The sequence below is a fragment of the Brassica rapa genome, chromosome A07, assembly GCF_000309985.2.
Source record: "Brassica rapa cultivar Chiifu-401-42 chromosome A07, CAAS_Brap_v3.01, whole genome shotgun sequence".
Classification (NCBI taxonomy): domain Eukaryota; kingdom Viridiplantae; phylum Streptophyta; class Magnoliopsida; order Brassicales; family Brassicaceae; genus Brassica; species Brassica rapa.
In genome coordinates, this window is record NC_024801.2 from 14,405,513 (window position 1) to 14,421,576 (window position 16,064).

At 31.3% G+C, this 16,064-nt stretch overlaps 2 long non-coding RNA genes across 7 annotated transcripts; one reads left to right on the forward strand and one right to left on the reverse strand.

Moving 5' to 3' along the window:
* Positions 1 to 991: 991 nt before the first annotated feature.
* LOC103845658 lies at positions 992 to 5,505 on the forward strand. 4 transcript variants are annotated; one of them, XR_004449635.1, is made up of 11 exons: positions 993 to 1,746; positions 1,828 to 1,932; positions 2,019 to 2,103; positions 2,248 to 2,472; positions 2,605 to 2,751; positions 3,127 to 3,532; positions 3,629 to 3,728; positions 3,814 to 3,851; positions 4,159 to 4,288; positions 4,375 to 4,458; positions 4,559 to 5,505. It is a non-coding gene; the product is annotated as an uncharacterized LOC103845658 (long non-coding RNA). The 4 variants fall into 4 exon arrangements; XR_004449636.1 differs by having other exon boundaries at positions 992 to 1,932; positions 3,634 to 3,728; XR_004449634.1 differs by having other exon boundaries at positions 993 to 1,932; positions 4,130 to 4,288.
* A 2,525-nt stretch (positions 5,506 to 8,030) lies between these two features.
* On the reverse strand, positions 8,031 to 10,814 carry LOC103829487. 3 transcript variants are annotated; one of them, XR_001955179.2, is made up of 3 exons: positions 8,498 to 10,814; positions 8,368 to 8,421; positions 8,031 to 8,285 (listed from the first exon to the last, which is right to left on the reverse strand). It is a non-coding gene; the product is annotated as an uncharacterized LOC103829487 (long non-coding RNA). The 3 variants fall into 3 exon arrangements; XR_001955178.2 differs by having other exon boundaries at positions 8,368 to 8,882; positions 8,975 to 10,767; XR_625563.3 differs by having other exon boundaries at positions 8,368 to 10,784.
* Positions 10,815 to 16,064: the final 5,250 nt, after the last annotated feature.

The window sequence follows — 16,064 nt, forward strand, 5'->3', positions numbered from 1 at the left end:
TTTTAAGAAAAAAATTCAATTTTTAATAAATAAAAAATTACAATCTATTTAAAGAATATTAACTTTGGTGATGTTTTAGTAGTTTTCAAGAATAAAATAATTTAAAAGTATTTTTGATAAGTAAGCAAAAGTTATAAATATTAACTTAGTATTTGGTACTTTTGATTGAAAACAATAATATAACATTATGATTGTTGGATATGTGGAATAATTTGTTTTTTTTAATAAAAACAATACAAAAGGAATAAAATGAGAGATTCTCTTGTTTAAGAGATTACATAATTGTTTGAAAAGTCACAAACTTGCCTATTTGAATATTTGATTGTACATATTAATTTGAAAACATACTTATTTTAGTCGTTTGAGATGTTTTTCATTCTTTTTTAAAAAAATTCCCAAACTAACAATGTTATAAGAAAGCCAAAAGGTTATTTTAACCAAGATGAACACATGATATTAAGAAGCACAAAGGTAGAAACGTGTCTTTCAACTGTAGCGGAAGACATATCTACCTCTCTCGGTAGCAGAAAATACGGAATCTGATTCGTCCCATAGCTCCAACAGTTGCTTGGCACTCAATATTCTGGAATCAGCTCACTTTCCCAGTAACACATTATACTCGTATGTGTTTACTCTTCCCTCTAAATTTGGATATAGCCTGCCACTTGCTTACTCTGTTCAGTGGGACAAAAAACAGTAACTACTTGCTATTGAAATGCCCTTACTCCCTCTAGATTTGGTCTGCAACAGCTTCATCACTCAGCTTAACCTCACCTATAAACTTTGGACTGAAAGTAACCATGGGCCCCATCTTCAAGCGATTATTGGTTCTAATAGAAAGGTGATCACTGAAACAATCCAAGAAGAATAGATTCTATGCAATAAAAGGAAAAAAAAATTGTTTAGAAATATAACTTTGTATCCTTCCTCTAGTTAAAACTTAAAACACAACATACTGCAATCTAACCTATACTAAAAGGGTTATATGAGCATCAGAGAGTGTGTCCACGTAGGACAATTAAATCATCCAATCAGAGAACAGCTCTCCGCCACGTCATATACGCATGACAAATTCTAATTTCCCCAAAATCGAATCTCGATCCCTTTCTCTTCGTCTTCTCCGTCTGCTATTTTAGATCAAAACCAACTTGCTCGACTGGTCTTGCAGCGACGAATCACCCGCGAGGCATAGTCTTATCTTCCGCGGTTTGATCCCTGTGCTGTACGCAGGGTCGGCAAGAGCCTCGCACGATGAATCGACAGAAGAAGCTATTGAGTTTGCGACTCAGCAGGGGAAAGAGAAGGAGCTGTGCAAGACTGGAGACTCCGTTGTTGCTCTACTCCGAGTTGGGAACGCTTCCCTAATCAAGATCTTGACCGTTAAGTGATGATGATTAGGAAAAATCCCGTTTTTGGCGTCTGGCGTTTGGAGGAAACGCAACTATATACGTTTTTCTTAATATGAATTTTGTTCAAGATTTGTGATTAAAATCTTGAGATAGAAAACTCAAATTCTCTTTCTTGATAATTACAACTGTGGTGACCCGTGTGAATCCACTTACGGTTTTTTTTTTCTGGATACTCAGGTGGTTGTATGGAACTAATGAATCGTACACGTATCTCTACTATCATGACTTTTTTTTGTTTTTTTGTTTTGTTTTGGTGAAGTTTGATGCTTTGGTTGCAGCCCTTCCGTTATCAGACTGAGGTGAAGAAACTCAGTTGAAAAGAATTGTTGAACTCCTGGTAATATATGTCTCACTCACTGATAAGTTGAGCTCGATAAATAAATCATTGCATGTTCCCTTCTATGCTATTTTTCTTCAGGTGGAAAATGATGTTATTGGCCAAGAGCTCTCTAACGATTTACATCTATTCTGATCCAACTGCTGCGGAACGTTTGTATCGAAGAAAGATGTCATGTAGAAAAAGGTATGTTAAACAGTTTACTCTCTACTTATATTCTAAACTAAAACCTCGGAATATAATTTTAGTTGTTTATCTTTGTTTTATTTCAGTCATCAGCTGGGCAAGCACAAGGTTTAACAACCACTAAACCACTCAGTTGAGACAGTAGGATCTCTTTCGTGTTGATCATACAAGGTCTGTTGCTAGGCTTTTATATTTTTCTGTGAGAATAAATGGAGTATGAAAAAAAATTAACCAATCCCTAACACTTATAACAAACTTCACTATCTCCCTCTCTATTCGTTACCAACTCAAATCACTTTTACCATGTCATTGAAGCTTGCGATATAGAGCTAGAAGACAAAGCCAGAGAAGTAGCACAGCTGAAAACAGAGAGGTAGAGCTAGAGAGAATTACGAGGCTGAAGCATGTAGAGGCAGACATATCCCCAGCTAAAAGTTAACGATGCAAAGCGGAGGCTGATTGGTCGATTATTAAGGGCATGGACAATATTCAAACGCTGGATGCAAAATTGTTTTCAGTATTTTATTTGCTAACGCCACCGTGAGTTTATTATTACCTCCATCACCTTATCTCTTAGAGTTACACAGATTTTTTTATTTCTTTCTCTAAAACAGAAGTTATCATTCATTGTTCCTAATATTGACCACTCTCTTTTGTTTTTCTTTGTTTCAGGTATGTGCAGGTTGCAGAGTTTAAATGCCTACTCGGTGTTAAAGCTAATACCAAAGAATGAATACTATGACAAAACTCTCCAGCTTCCAAAAGAATTTGATGCTACAACTGCTTGGTGACAGTGCACCAGTGTTGGAAGGATCCTAGGTTAGTCTTAGATTCCATTATCTGTGCCTCTATTCATTGTCTTGAAAAATATGATATACTGGTTCTTCTTCTTAAGTTCTGTATCTAATTCTCTCATTGAGTATCACACTAAAGATCAGGTAAAATTTTGCTTGCTAGGTTTTTATATTCATTAGTGTGTTCTAACAATTTCCAATTTCCAACTAGACAAAAATTGATGATTGCTAGCATCTTTCTATCAGAAAGATTAATATGGTGTCCAGAACATCATTTAGATAGTAATCGTCTATACACTTGAGTCTATGTGGTTTTATTCCGAAATCAGTTGTAAGAAGATACTGTTGTGGTCGCTTCTTTTCAGAGTACTGTAGTAAAGGTTCTTCTCGACATGTGCAGGTGCTTTTTTATACAACTAAATAAATGTCTAATACCAACCCGAGGATGCTGTACATTGACAATGTTGATGATGAAACGAAAGATTCCGAGGACGATTTAGATGAGAACTTTCATGGGGAGGACATGCCTGCATCCCACTGCAATGTCGACGAGTTTGACTAGAAAAAAATTATCATTGTTTTTTATATCTCTGTTCAGGGGAAGAGAAAGATTTGGCTCAACAGATGCTGCCGCCAACATATTTTTTTATCCTTCTTTTCGCTTCGGTACATCCACAACACATATTCTATAATTGTTAGTTTGTTTTTCTCTCCTCAGGTCTCATTCATCTTCTGTCTATTTGGAAATTAAACTTACTGAAGAAGTTGCAAGGGATAAGCAAAGTTGCTTCTTCTTCAGGAAACAAGTAAGCATCACCTCCTCTCTGAGAAATGTTTCATTGTTTCTTCGACTTTGGATCAATTTTCCAGAGGTTTTAACACTTTCACTGAAATTTTTTAAGGTTAGGTTGCAAGAAACACTGACACCAAAGAAGTTGCTTATTCTAGCTCTTCAGGAAGCTGAGAGAAATGGAAATAGCATATATATTATCTGCCTTATCCGTGAGTACACTATGGCTTCCACTCACACTTTAATTAGTGTTCCAGAATTAGTTTTGGGCTTTATGTTAACTGCTACTGGTTACAGGTGTGGAGAATTCAGAGGATGAGGACCATACTTCTCAGGTAGGTTCTTACATTACTACTTAACAATTTTTTTACCTTAGAGCTGAGAACCTTTTTTTAACAATATGAACCTTTGTGCCCACGTATGTAAAAATAAATACTGTCCAACCCCTTCTTTTGTTTAGTCATGTGTTCTCCAAAGTACAAAGTTATGACAAGACGTTCCCATTATCGAGGAGATACGTCATACATGTTCCATCTATCTATTATGCTTCCCTCTGGTATTAGTTTTTTTGTTTCCATGATCAGGTGGCTAAGCGTTGATGCTTTTTGATCAGGTGGCTAAACGTTGATGCTTTTTGATCAGGTGGCTAGGCATTGATGCTCACTGCAGGTTTCAACTGAATCACTTTGGTTTACTCCAAAAGAGAGGTATTAGCTTATAACTACTATACACTGTGCTCTTTGGTGTCTGAAGGAAAGAAATATGCTCTCAGGTATATATTTAAATATATGGTTTCCGTTGCAATTTAAAATTGGATTCATATAGTTTTAAGCACACAACACATATGCTAATTTGAAGGTTCATCGCAATGGAACTCTATAATGTCTGAGAGGTCCTCTATAGTTCCATCGTCAGGCTTCCCAAGTTTAATCTTTCTCCAAGGTATAAGTATTTTCACTATTATATTTTTAAATTCCACTCTCTTTTTATCTATGTAGTAGCATATTGAAAACCCAATGTGATAAGAATCTCTCATTCTGAGAATTCAAAAAGTTTCCATATGGCGGAAGGGATGTAACACTTCTGAAGTCATTTGAGTTCCAAGACCTATAATCATGTGGTCAGTTTTTACCGTTTCAAGTTTCAACAGTGGTCACTCCACTTTGGGTCAGCTTGCATTCAGTTACATGCCAGTTAAGTTCAAGTTTCTTCGTGCAAGAGCGTGCACCCGAACATCACCTCTCAATTTAGCTATAGAGATTCTGAAATGGAGTGAGGAGAGAACAAACATATGCGTGATGTATACTCTATGTCCAGTACTTATCAAGTTCTTCACAAATCAGTGTATTCACATTAAAAACAAGTCTAATGTAAATAGTCACCACTATCTGGAGTAGAGATTCTTACACATTGATCTTAATTGTTTGAGATTCAGTTCAGCGCATTCATTTCTTTTTTGAACTTGACCATTGAAGCTCTTCGCAACTAAACCATGACTTGAACCCCTCTAACCATCGACTGTTCTCTTTTTTTTTGTGACTAATCGACTGTTCTATAATGAACGCTGACATTAACATTTTAACAATCTGTGAAACAAAACAACTCATCCTTCGTAAGTAATCCTGTTGAGCAGCATGTATCATGAACTAATAAAATGTTTTTTTTTGTGCAACATTAGTTATCTACTTAATTAACTTCATTTGGTAACTAAATGTCTTTTTTTTAAAAAAAATTCTCTCGCAAGTTATCATGTAAATACCATATGTTTTGAACCAAGTGTTGTCCAAGGTTGAGTCCTCACAAAAAGAGTACGAAATATGAGGAAACCATAAGAGAAGACAAACTAATACCACATTAAACAACAACATGTCAACGTTTTTCATTTATGTTCACAAAAAATTAAAAAAGAGTTTAAAAATCACAAAAAATGTATGAAGTTTAACAAAAACAATAAAAACTAAAGTTAATTAGAAGTAAGAAAAAAACTAATAATGACAGAAATTTTACGGAAATAAAAATCAATTAAGTTATATCGAATTAGAATGTGATATTAATTCAAAACAATAAATGTTTTTACTAAAAATGAAAATATGAAAATAATGGTTTTGGATCATAATTTTGGACCGAAAATATATTCTAAATTCCCCTAAACAATTAAATAGATGCATTAATCCTTAATATTGTAATCAAGCATATAAGAAAAAACATTACGTTAGAACGTATATAAACATTACAAAAGATAAAAGATAGTATATGTAAAATTAAATAGTATTTAGTGGTAAAAGTAAAATAAATTGAGAATATCTAGATTATATTTTTACACTGATTTTAATCAATGAATAATATTTTAACTATAGTTAGATTGTCAAATATTATTCTGTTTATAATAAAAATATAATATATTAAATAATAATAATTTTGTAGAATTTTTAGTTAATTTGAATCATACAACATTTTTTTGGAGAAGACAACCGAGAAGAGTTTCCTTACATTCTAATATTATAATATAGAATCAATTGACAACAACTTAATATGTCCAGTTTATATTTTCAATTATCACAAATATATAATCAATTGACAACAACTTAATTATGTCCATCGTAAGACGACCGAGAAGAGTTTCCTTACATTCTAATATTATAATATCTCACTACATTAGTGGCTAAATCAGTTTTCTCTAGCACAAATACTCACTTCATTCTTGGAGTTTAAGCTTTTCTATATGATGATATTAGTAGTTTGATCCCAAAAAAAAACGATCGAAAAACAAACAAAAATCAACCGGAGACTTTTCAGGTATATGAAACAAAAATTAGAAATCGCAATTCTCTGCAGTTAAAGAATAAGGCAATAAAATTGTAAAAATACAAAATAAAACAAAAAATATACAAAGAAAGAAAGATTTAGTAAAATAAAATCATAATATAATTTTCATAATTTATAGTAGGGGTGGGCGTTCGGGTACCCGTTCGGGTTCGGGTCGGGTATTTCGGATTTTCGGGTATTTCGGTATAGAGGTGTAGAACCCGTTCGGGTATTTTTGTACTTCGGGTCGGGTTCGGGTATTTTTAGTTCGGATTCGGTTATTTCGGATCGGGTTCGGATATTTAGATTTGTAAAAAAAAAATTCATTTCTCAAGTTTCTTGTATTTAATAATATAACTTTTAGTTAACTAATTTTTTATTTTTAATAGATTGAATGGTTAATAGATTTGGACATAACATTTTAAAACTAAAAAGGCATTAATTTAGTTATTTTTAAAAAAAATTTGGATGTAATTTTTTGTTAATTTTTGAAATAAAAAATTTGACATGCATTTTAAGTGAATAGCAAATCATTTTTTCCGTAATTGTATGTATATCATATGAACTTAAAGTATGTGTAGTATCAATATAAGTATTTTATATAAAATGAGAGATGTAAACTAGAAATATAAGGTTAATTATACATATGTTCGGTTATCTTCGGATATCCATTCGGGTTCGGGTATTATCTGTTCGGGTTCGGGTATCCAATCTCTCCTTATTCAATACCCGTTCGGGTATTTTGCTACTTCGGTTCGGATTTCGGTTCGGGTTTTTCGGATCGGGTTCGGGTGCCACTTCGGATATCGGGTAAAGTGCCCACCCCTAATTTATAGTGCTCAGTTAAACTAAAAAGTCTAAATCTACAACATACACAGTTTTATTTACATCTTTAAACCTATTATCTAATTAAAATGATTCTACAAAAAGTGCCAGCACGAAGAGTTAGAAAATATATGATAAAATATAATACATAACGTTAAAATACATTATCACTTATCACTAAAAAATCATGTTAGTAGTAATAAAAATGAAATGACAACACATTTATTAAAACCATAGAATAACACGCAACAAGGTGTTATTAAATATACAAACTAAAAATTAAATATGATCAATGCAAACATAAATAAAAATGAGGCATCATATTTGGATATATTTAAAAATATTAAATATATTATATTCTTGATAATTTTAAAATTACTTAAAAAGAAACTACAGTATTAAAAAAAATAATATACAAATATAACTAAAGCAATTTTGGTAACGTCAAAATAAAAAATAAATAAAAAATATATTATGTTAATAAAATAGGTTTTAGATTTTAAAGACTTATAATTCATGTAATATTACAAAATTCAAAATTTTTTATTACAATTAATATTTTACCATTAGATATATTAAAATAATATTCTAGATCGATATCTAATTGTTAGTTTTCAACTATTACACGTAAAAAAATATTATTACGTACGCTTATTTTGAAAAGGGGGTTTTATATTTTAAGTAAGTTATTGGAGTACTTTTTCTTTTCGTGAATTTATTCGATATGAGATTCCGATCTTTTAAAATAAGATAATTTATGTTCTATACATAAATATTTTTTTTACATAACTCTAAAATCTCGGACTTGATTCTTCATATTTTATTAGTTAATTGTATTACATATAATAGAAATACTTACTTCGAACTAAAAATATAGAAAAAAATGAAATTTAAAAATTAGTTATATATAATTTAATATAAAAATTCACATACAAATAAAAATGATAAATATAACAAATTTAAATATATTATCCGCGCGTAGCGCAGAGAAAGAATCTAGTATAAGATAATGGAACATGAGTCGTTCTCATCACAAGGCTCAGTTGTAATTCTTATGAGTTATGACTCAGAACATAAAGGATGACCCCACATGACCATACATCTGCCACGACACCATTGTAACCCTTATGACTCAATACCTAAACCAAAACAGAGAAGATAATATGAGCTACTATATATATAACATTAATATATTTCAAAACATTGTGATATTTGACTTACTTAAAAGGCAACATAATTTGGAGTTCCACAAGTTGTCTTTAAAATGGTAACTCCCTTAAGATACAAGTAAGATGATTAGTTGATAAAAATTCAATATGAAAGTAAAACAATAAACTGAAACCACCATTACTCGTTCTGGTAATGCACTGAGCCCATAATCAGATATCTTGAGATTTCCTTGAGAATCTAGCAGAAGTTTTCCAGGCTACAAAAATAACCAAAACCAGATTTTGTTTGAAAAGATTGTTGATTGTCAGCAAGAGAAACCACCTTTAGATCTCTGTGGTAGACCCCTTTACTATCAACTCCTTTGGTAAGCTAGTGTAAGTACTTCCTAGTTTTTGCTTCACTAATATGTTCATTACGAACCTATAACATGTAACAAGTGGATAACCAATGTCTTCCAAAGATTATCATCACCTGAAATAGTTGAGTCGAGAGCTAGATAATTCACAATTCTATAAACAGTTCACCACATGTATTATACTCCAAGAGAATGTAAATATTTGTGCGACCTGCTAGAAACCTAAACAGCAATGAATCAACTTCTATATGAAGATAGATATAATCTTTTCAGTATAAAGTAGAGGAAAGAACAAAACTTTACCTCGTAAAGACGAACAACACAAGGATGACGAACGAGTTTCATGGTCGAAATCTCCCTCTTAATCTGATAACAATTTTATTAAAATCTCAAAGACATAACCAAAACCCATAAGCAAAGGTGGTGACATCACGACGGCGGCTCTCCCGTGATGGATGGTTAATGGGGCTCGGATTGGTGGCTGGTCCTGATGGAACGTGACGGCTCCGGTTTCAATTCTCATTTCATTTTGGTCACGATCCCACAATGATAAGGATCACAACAAAAATGGCTTCCCCGGGGAGAGACAATAGCTCCGGTGAGATGAGGAGAGGTGGCTGGTGATGCTAATGAATCTCCACGCTAATACAATATAGAGGTGACATGGAGGAAGAGAGATCAACAGGGAAGGAGGAGAAACATGGCTGAGCTCTATCTCTCTAAGTTGACATTGACGGCAGCTAAATGGAGAAGAGAAGCCAGAGAAGAGAGTGGTGAAGAGAAGCCGGAGAAGAGAGTGGTGAAGAGAATCCGTAGGAGAGTGGTGAAGAGAAGGTGGAGAAGAGCGTGGTGATTGGGTCTGAAGTTCTTCAGCACCTGTATTCTTCGCTGTCTTCTTCTCCATCCTCGTTCGATTTCAAAGCAAAAGAGAAAGAGAGACAGTGATTAAATCGAAAGAGGAAGAGAGAGAACTTCTCCCGATCTGATTGTGTTGATTTCCGATTGTGGAGATACAAATGTTTTGATTGGTTAGCTGAGTTTTTTCATTTAATGACATGTCCTCTCCACAGAGCTTAAAAATGCTGATGTGTCACCTGCTGGAGAGAACCTAGCCTTTTTATTATGTTGATTACAGATGAATACAAAAAATCTCCCATGCCTATAAGGTTATAATCATACAAACTGGTCAAATTTTGATGATAAAACAAACGACTTACCGAAAATTTGAGAAGGTAGTCACTACACCAGGACAAAATTCTCCTACCTATTTGAATATCACTCTCACCGATTTTCTCACATGTGTCGATAATACATTATCGAAAAAGAAAAAGGAACTTAACCGATTGAATCTATTCCCAAAGGCGATCGATATACCGTAACTGTTCGGTTAGATGTAAACGCATCGCTCAATGTATCTCCTCTTTTTGTCCGACTAAAACTGGAAACGAAATGGACATTTGAACCACTGTGTGTTTGTGCAATTATTAGAGTAATAAGAAACGGACAGAAAATCTACAATCTATTTACTCTCATTTTACAAAGCATAGCTACAATCTGGCAATCAGTTAATGGCATCTCTATCTAACGGCATCTCTGGATGATAACTCCACACAAAAAGTAGATTAATTAATCATTGTGTTGGGGAGACAGAAAAAGAGAGTGGAAATCATCAAAGAGGAAGAGATGAAGATAAAGAAGAGATGGAAATCAAGAGCACTGGAAAGTTGACATTGAGATCAGCGGCTTAGAAACAAGTACTCAATTAAGTTTAGTGGTGATGAAATCAGATAAGGGTTTATTCTATAGTGAAAAAAATCCAAAAATCCATAAAACTGAATGGAAATAAGAAGAATGAAGATGTTTTGGATAAAGAAACGATATATAAAATAAAAGATTCTATTTCGAAAGGTTGTGTTTTCGGAAGTGACGATTTAAGAAAAAGGAAACGATTTTTGATCACATCAGACGTCTAAGTGATACTAAAATTGTGTTCATCAGACTATATAACCGCAACAGTATTAACCATACGATTTTACTTTTATTTTCTTATAAAAATGATGATGTCAGTGAAAACAAAAAATAGATTTGCTATTATATATTGTGCTATGATATCTTGCATATTTGCATTGTTTTATCCATTCATCCATGAGTATTTTCATCATACAGATTAGGATTTAGCCATGTCTAGGTTGCATTTTGCATTCATTGTCCTTATTAGGTGTTGGAGTGCCACATGGAGTTCTTGGGGACATTTGGATGCATTTGGAGCTTAAAGGACGTGAAATAGGTGATCATTGGACGAGCAGAGCATGGGAGCGAGGTTCCGCAGCGACGTCATGAGGTCGCTCCAAAGCACCCCCCAGAGCGACTTGCCCAGAGCGACGCCCAGAGGTCGCTCGCATCTCACACCCCTCTCAGAGCGACCTCCCAAAGCGACACCCCGAGGTCGCTCGCATCTCTATGGCGAGATGACACGAAGCGAAGCCTGGAGCGATCTCTCAGAGTGACCCACTGAGGTCGCTCCCGAAGGCCGGAGCGACATGCCGAGGTCGCTCCGCGTCTATTATCTGCTCGATTTCTATTTTACTTAAGGGCCTTTTGTTCATTTCATTATGCACGTTTTACATTTCTAAAACCTATGTTTTAAACATCTTTTGTAGCCACCAGGGCAGATTATCTTTTGATCTATTGAGAAATACACAAAAACTCTCTTGAAAAGTTCATCTCTTGGATTTCGATTGTTATGTTCTTGTGTTATTGTTGATTTCTTATCTATTTCTCTACATGATTAATCTGAAATCCAATATGGATTTAAGAGGAATCATGAAGATTAGTGAGTAATCACCTTTTGAATTCATGGGTTAGGGAGATTAAGGGTGATTAGGTTAGTTCTAGGATGTTTTAGTGTAGATCATTCTTGTTCCTTGCTAGTAGAGTATTCATAATGCATCTTCTGAGTTGGCCACTCAAAAGTTGATCAATAGACATTTTCCACCCAAAAGGTGTTTGATGAAATGCCTGAGACAACTCTCCTAGGCTTTTAGTATACTTTGCCAAAGATATTTGTTGTTAAAGATGCTAAGATAGCTAATAGACTTGTTAGTAATGATTGATTTCATATTATTCAACCAAAGACATTTGATGTTTGAGATATGTTAGCAAATGAGCATTCATCTAGACATAGAGCTTGCTTAAAATTGTGACTAGGCTTAAGGTTGATAGTTTGATTGATCATTTGCCATCCTTAGTTTGATACTTGATCACCCAAGGTCTAATCCTTATGCCCATGAGTTCTCTTTTCCCTTAGTCAAGAAAGTATCATTCTGTTATTGCTTTCTAGTATAAGTAGTAATTTAGAACCCATCTAAATCATTGGTTGCATTTAGATTAAGTGAGTACTTGCATTCTCAGTGCTTTGATATCCCTCAGAACTGGTTCGACAATCTTTTATACTACAACATTTGTCTTAAGAGAAAACTCCTAATATCATGCTATTATATATAGATTAGTTTTAAGAATTATGTCTCATTTAATGTTGAAAAGTTGTGTCTTTTTACAAAAAAAAACTGATATTGATATTATTTTTTCAACATGCAACTATTAGAAAATGTTATGTAAAAATGTTTACATATGTCTTTTTCATTATAAGAATGTACTTTAACATCTAAAGAATGTATGTTTTCATTTTAGATAGCATGGTTAAGATGAGCACACCTTTTAATCCAAACTAGATATTAACCCGCACATCTGTGCGGATATATTTATATATTTAAATTAACTTTTAAAATATAAAATATGTTATAAAGAAATATATTTAATATTAATTTTATGTATATAATTTTTATTTTAAAATTTTTTATTTGTTGAAATTTATTTGATGATATTGTACAAATCATATATTAATGAAGTGTTTTTGTTTATTTATTTAAAATACAACATCAATATTAATAGTTTAATTTTAAACATTAGTTTTATATGAATTAATAAAATAAATTATTAGCTTCTTTGTTTAGACATTTTTATTCTCGAAATGTTTTTATGCGAATAAATTATTTTTTTTTAATATTATTTTATTTAATTTATTATATTTCAGTTTAATGTTTTTATTTTTACTAAAATATCAAACATAAAATGTTACAAACAATAAAATATTATTTATGTTGTTTTATATAAAAATTTAATTTGATAATTTAAAATGAATTAGGCTATACTATTTAATTTCAAAATTAGTCACTGAAATATATAAAATATGATCTATATTAAATATAATAAACAATCAAATGATAATTACCTAATGACAATATTTTTATATTTTCTTAGAAATGTTATTGTTTAGATGTATATTTATTTGTTAGAAGAATATTACATATGAGTAATTTTAGGATGTTTAGTTAAATTTATAATGAATGGTCTAACATACACTTGTGTATGGTAGATAAAAAATAAGACTCTATTTTAATAGAGTAGAAGTTGGCCATTTGTTTTGACAAAACAAAAGACGACGCTACCGTAGCGTTATGTCAGCAGTGAAGTACCTTTTCATAAATTGTATAAATGTACTTCTTTCATAAACTAAATTTAAGTGAGATGACTTAAATAAATATATTATCCTACTTTGATACAAATATAGTAATACAAATTGTTTGATCCTTCTTACAGATTTCAGATTTATTTAAAATAACATAGGTTATTTAGTAAAACAATATATCAAATTAAATTTACAATAACAATATAGGTGAAAATTAATAGATAATAACTAAACGTTATGAATATTGAAAATTATATTTAATAGGATTAAACTTTGATTATATTTGATGACATAAAATATATTATCCCCTTCTATTTATAGATATAAAATAAAAACTAAACGTTAAAATGAGAAATAAAACTGAAAATGACAATTCTGTAAATATTTAAATCAAAATAATATTTTGTTTTCTGCGGGTCAAAACTCTCGCCTAAAATCTTAATCCATATAATATACCGACTAAAATAGTTCATGTAACCATTAATTATATATATAATTAAAAATTTAGATAAATAAAAAGGTTATTGTCAAAACGTTAATCCCGCGCTTTCAAAGGTAACATGGATTTTATTTATATTGGGTCAAAATTTACAAAATACATTTTATTTTGATGAATATGATTACAAAGGAAACACAAATATGATTACAAATAAATACATAAATATGATTACAAAGAAAAAGACAAATATGAAAATTATTTAAAAAAAGAAATATATATATATATATATATATATATATATATATATATATATAACAAAAAAATATACCCGCCCTTCGAAGGGCGGGTCAGAATCTAGTATTCTTTTTAAAACAGGGAATGGTTGAGATTAACACACCTTTTAATTTAATTGTTGAGTTTAAACATACCTTTTGTTTTGACAAAAACAAAACAAGACGCTACTGAAGCATTGTGTCAATTAATGGATTTGTGACTCCTGGTTTGCATCTTTTCCTATGTTTATATATATTTGGTAACCAGATTACAGTTTCTCTTTTCTCAATTTTTTTTTTCTGATTCCTGATTTCTGCTATACGTTCAATCTCTTCGTTTATTTGCATTTATATTCACCATTCATCTCTTTATCATAAATTGTTAACGTATGTTTCAGGTACTTCTTAGAAACTTAATTATTGAACCTATATATCTTCTCCTTCCTCCATGTGGTTATTGGCCACCATACGTTAAATATCTATTTTCTTCTCCTTTCCGGCAAAGTCACCGCCACATTATTGGCTTGTCGATCATGTTACCACACCTCTCTTCCTCCGCCTTCGGGCGAAGTCACCGCCACATTATTGGCTTGTTGATCATTGTTACCAATATGGTGAGTTTCATCAATAGTTTGTTGATGGCTTTGGAGTATTAGAGAAAGGAAGAAGAAAAGACCAAGTAAAGTGATGATGTGAGGAGTTCTCATCACACATGTAATATCAATATAAGATTATATGCATATTCAATAATACAACAAAATTAAAACAAACAAATAGAGTTTAAGAGAGTGATGTGTGAGAGACTGGGTTTCTTTCTTTGTAATCTTAATGTTTTGAAACACTTAGATTACAGAAAATGTCGGGTCTTCAAAATACTAAATCCAACAGTTTTGTCACATACAATGGAGTGGGTCGATTTAATAATATGCCAAAGCACGTTATGGTGATAGTGAACATGAGAAAATAATGTTTTCAAATTTTTATAATGAACAAGGTGAATAATATTTCTAATTTAAATTATTTTTTGTTTTATTCTAAAACATGTTTTTTGGCTATATTTTCATTCATTGTTCAAAAAAGCTAGATTTTCGTCATAAGAATATATTTTTACATCTAAGGAAAGTGTGTTTCATATTCTAAAATGTATTGTTTTAAGAGTGTGTGTTTTCATTATAAAAAATAAATTAATAATATGAACGATAACAATATTTTGTAGAATCATTGTAATTGTTGGTGATTATAGTCTTTGATGATAAATCATTACAACTTTTGGTGTTAACCAACTATTACAACCATTAGTCCTCTATTTAAAGAGTTATCAGCATAGACAAATCACAACAATCACAAATAGACTATAAAAGTGAGATAATCATTGTTAAAAGATCATCAAGGATCTTTGATTTTTTTTTTAATCAAATGATCTTTGAGTAAACACATATAATCATGGATTCTTTTTGTTATTCTTGTATCTTAGACTAAACTTGGAAAATTGTTCAGAAACCGATAACATTCGGGAGTATTTTTTTTATCTTAGTACCACCTTGACTTTAAAATTGTTATTTAAAAATCTAATAAAAACCATTAGTGATTAAAAAGGTAAACCCATAATTTGTCAACTTAGTTACTTTTATTTGCATTAGTTTAATATAATAATTAATAAGTGTTGGTGTTTTATAAAAACTCTCCCAAACATTTAAGACAATATTATAAACGAGAAGACTCATATCAATATAAGTCAACGTATATTTATTAAGATATCCATTTTTCTTGATATTCTTTCTAAAAACAAGTAAATAAATATATAAAATAGTAAAAGTTTTGTTATCGACTGAACTAATAATTGTTTAAATAATTGTATGTAAAATAATTTTGTAACATATGTATTTTCTAAAACTCAATTGTAAACATTTTTTATGGTTGACAAAAAAAAACATTTTTTATAAAAAAAATATTTTATAAAATATAATATTTTATTTTTATAAAAAGAGTTTCCGTGCGATATCGCACGGGTTCCTTACCTAGTTAAAATAAAGAAGAAATACAAATACATGAAAGAAAATAAGTTACAGGAAAAACTAAGAAAACAAAATACAATAGGAGTGACGGCCGACAAAAATAAATAAATAGAAGGAATGATACAAGAGTGTTACAAAA